Below are 3,977 nucleotides of genomic sequence, written 5' to 3' on the forward strand. Positions count from 1 at the left end.
GGACTCATTGAAGATGTAAGTGAACACACCTGCTAGCTGGTCAGCACAGCAGCGCAGCAGACGGCCGGTGATGCCGTCTGGCCCCGCTGCTTTCCTTGTGTTCACTCTCCTCAGTGCCGCTCGGACGTCATGCTCCGCGATGCTGGTCACCGGTCTCTCGCTGATGACGTCACTGTCCTCGGTAGTCAGGCGGTAGATAGCATTAGCCGCCTGGCTAACCTCGAAACGGGCGTAGAACCGATTCAGCTCGTTGGTGAATGCAGAGTCGGCGTTGATCGGCGCACTGTCCCTGGCTTTGTAGTCCGTAATGGTGCGTAGTCCGTGCCACATACTCCGTGTGTCGCCCTGGTGGAAGTGGGACTCCACACGTTCCCGGTACCTGCGTTTGGCATCTCTCACCGCGCGCCGCACGCCGTATGAGGCCGCTTTGTAGGCGCTCATATCGCCAGTGGCGAGACCCGCGTTGTAGGAGGCGGTCCTGGCATTTACTGCAGTGCGGATCGATCTGTCCATCCACGGTTTCTGGTTTGGGAATGTGGTGACTCTCGCAGTGGGGATAATCTCCTCCGCTAGCATATTGACGAAGCATACTGCTACTTCCGTAAACTCGTTGATGTCGACTGCGCATGCTCTGAACATGTCCCAGTCTACGTCGTTGAGTGTGTCCTGTAGCGTAGCTTCTGATTGGGCAGTCCACCGTTTTACCTCCCTCTTGGTCACGTCTTCCCTCCATATGCTTTGTTTATACTGGGGAATGAGGAAGATGGCGTTGTGGTCAGACTTCCCAAAAGCCGGGTGTGAGACAGCTTTGTAGCCCTGCTTGTATGGCGTGTAGCAGTGATCCAAAATCCGATCCCCTCTCGTTGGACACGAGACATGCTGGTAAAAGTGACTTGTCTGAGGTTCGCTTTGTTAAAGTCTCCTGCTACAATGAGGGCTGCGCCCGGGTCCTTGTTTTGAAGCGAGCTCAGCACATCATGTAATTTGGACAAAGCCATACCTGTGTCCGCTTGGGGTGGGATGTAGACCGCCGTGGCGATGACCGAGGTGAACTCACGGGGCAGATAGAAAGGGCGGCACTTAATGCTCAGGAACTCCAGATGTGGCGAGCAGCCGCTGGAGAGAGTAGAAATGCTCCTGGCATCACACCACTTTCTGTTTACCATGTTGTCCCTGTCTCCCTTTCTGTTCTGTCACATGATCTGTTGCATTCTCCTTATGCATCTGTCAAGTTCCTAATAACCTCCTTCATGTCTCTCTGCTCCTGTTTTCATAGTGTCATTCACAGTTCAGGTTTTTGCTAGTTCCTATTCATGTTTTGAACTTTCTCCTTTGTCTGTAATATTTCCATCAGCTCAATAAAAAGGCTTGCTTTCTGTTTAAACCTCCTTGGTTGATGGTTCATTGGTTGATGAATGGAATGAAATGGAGTGAAAAAGCAGCCGATATAAAAACACAAACAAAACAACATAAAACAAAAAAACCCCAACAACACTGAAAGGTCCTCAAAAAGCAAGATAAAGTATTGCTCACTTTGAAAAATGAAAGAAAGTCTTGATTCTTAGAAGCAAAACATAAAGAAATGAAGGGTGGACAAGGATATTCGGACAGTACTGTACATACTTACTCGTCGTATGCATTTATTTTGACTGCATTGATTTTTATCACCATAGACAGTATCACAGATGGCTGCAGCTTCTCCATCTGTAAAATGAAGTCTCTAATGTATGGTTGCAAAAATACTTCTGGGGCCCGTTCTTCGTACGTCGCTTACTACATCCAAGATCAAATGACACATCCAAGATCAAATCATCGCGCTAACCGTGAGCTCGCTAATCCGGTTCCCCGAACACACCTGCTGTTGACGATTACTACAGCTGGACGCAGGAATGTGACATCACTGGGCGTCGTAAAAGGGGCTACGCATCGATAGTAGAAACATTGATCGGCAACCCGCTGATTGGTCGGCGAAAATGTCGAAGGGGCGTGCTCGGTATTTTCCGGCAGCAGAGCAAGAACTCATGAGTGAGGGATTTCAGGAGTTTCAGAGTTTAATTAAAACGCAAGAGAACACTGCAAAGGCTGCAAAAGCAAGGAGAGAGGGCTGGCAGAAAGTCGCTGACAAATCAAACTCGTAGGTAATTTAATAATAATAATAATAATGGATTGGATTTATATAGCGCTTTCCAAGGCACCCAAAGCGCTTTACGATACCACTATTCATTCACTCCCACATTCACACACTGGTGGAGGCAGCTACGGTTGTAGCCACAGCTGCCATATCGCGCCATCGGCCCCTCTGGCCAACACCAGTAGGCGGTAGGGTAGATCTATCATATGACACTATATTGTCCAATATCATATGGCATTATATTATATTATAATATGTTATATTATATCCCCTTTCACATTAGAGCCACAACAGGACCCACAAGAAAATGGGAACAAGTAAAAGTGGAATACAGGAGTATTCTACAGAATGGTAATATTTATCTCTTAGATTGCTTTGCGTCTCTTGGCAAGGTAATACTGGCCTGTAATACTCTGTTAGTTTGTTCATAACAGCAACCAAGAAAAGGGCAGAGGAAAAAAAGACAGGTGGTGGTCCTGCACCCCCTCGTCAACAAGTTGGTTAAGTAAATAATACCCTCACGGGAAAATCGATATCTCTCTATGAGCACACTGTCGCGCTGAGCTAAAGGATCCTGTCTGTCCCGCAATATATGCTGAATTCTGAGGACTCTCCTTATCAATCTTGCACCTTCCGCAATGGGCTGCTCGCGTATACGGACAGGACATGGCTGCGACAGACTTCCCAAATCCACCTTCGCTTTTATAGCCGTGGTCTCTCATCTTGATTACACGAAGTAATTTACAATTACTACTCTGAAATATGAATTACATCTGTAATAATCACATACATGTAATAGAATGTTAATAGTACATTTCCCTTTTTTAGGAAATGACCTGTATGTATCTGTGTGAAATCAATAAATGGATCAGGTGCTGCATTGTCTTTAGTTACATTGATAATATTTATTTATGGTGAAACAGTGGTGGAATATCGCTGTTGCTTTCGTATAAATGAAGCGGACATACCTGCGTGGCCGCGATCTAATCCTGTTTACATAAAGTGAACCTGCTCCCGAGCAGGTTTACGCTTACGGCTCTGTTGCTATGACAGCAAGTCCCGGATGAGCTTCGGGGAACCGACTGATCCAGGATCACGCGAAATCGTCAACAATCTAATCCGGCTAACCTACTTAGCGAGGTACGAAGAACGGGCCCCTGGTCCTATAATAGTCTGAGCTATTGATTTTTTGGTCTCAGTCCCTCATTTCAGGTCACACTGAATAAATATTTAAGTCCATTTCCCAGATCTTGGTCATATGATGTGATATGACTTGGTATCATATTTGCTACGTGAGTTTCTGAGACCTCTATCTCATCAATATGATTAATACTTGCCATGTTATCAACAAAACTCTTTTTTTTGTCTAAAATGAACAAAAGTTGCCAAAAAAAAGTTGTATCAAATGTGATACAAAAAAATCTATAATAAATATTTAGTAAAAATATATCATAAACAACATGGTAAAGGAAAAAGAAACATGAATTTAATAATAACCCAATAAGGGTTATTGAACATCTCAGTTCCAAAAAATCAGAATTTTCTGGGTATTTTTTTAACTTGTGTTGAATATGGTACAACTATCAGTCATTTTTAAACACTATGTGTGTTTCGGGAGCCTGACATCCAGCTCAGTGAAAGTCCAAAACAGGTTTAGAAACGACTGAAGGACCTGTATGGCAAATGGATCCAACCGCAAAAAAAAAAACCAAGGAGCAGGTTGCCATATCGTTGAGCAGTTTTATTGCTCGTTGACTCCAGAACTCCAGGTGTGGGTGAAAGAAAGGGCTCCAAAGTCAACGCAGGAAGCTGCTCAGCTGGTGAAAAAGTTTCAAGCAGCTTCAGT

General features: G+C 44.9%; 1 long non-coding RNA gene across 1 annotated transcript; it reads left to right on the forward strand.

Moving 5' to 3' along the window:
• The first annotated feature begins 1,747 nt into the window (after positions 1-1,747).
• On the forward strand, positions 1,748-3,287 carry LOC145421854 (uncharacterized). The gene is made up of 2 exons (XR_013903225.1): positions 1,748-3,122; positions 3,154-3,287. It is a non-coding gene; the product is annotated as an uncharacterized LOC145421854 (long non-coding RNA).
• The last annotated feature ends 690 nt before the right edge of the window (positions 3,288-3,977 follow it).

The sequence above is a fragment of the Astatotilapia calliptera genome, chromosome 18, assembly GCF_964374335.1.
Source record: "Astatotilapia calliptera chromosome 18, fAstCal68.1, whole genome shotgun sequence".
Taxonomy (NCBI): Eukaryota; Metazoa; Chordata; class Actinopteri; order Cichliformes; family Cichlidae; genus Astatotilapia; species Astatotilapia calliptera.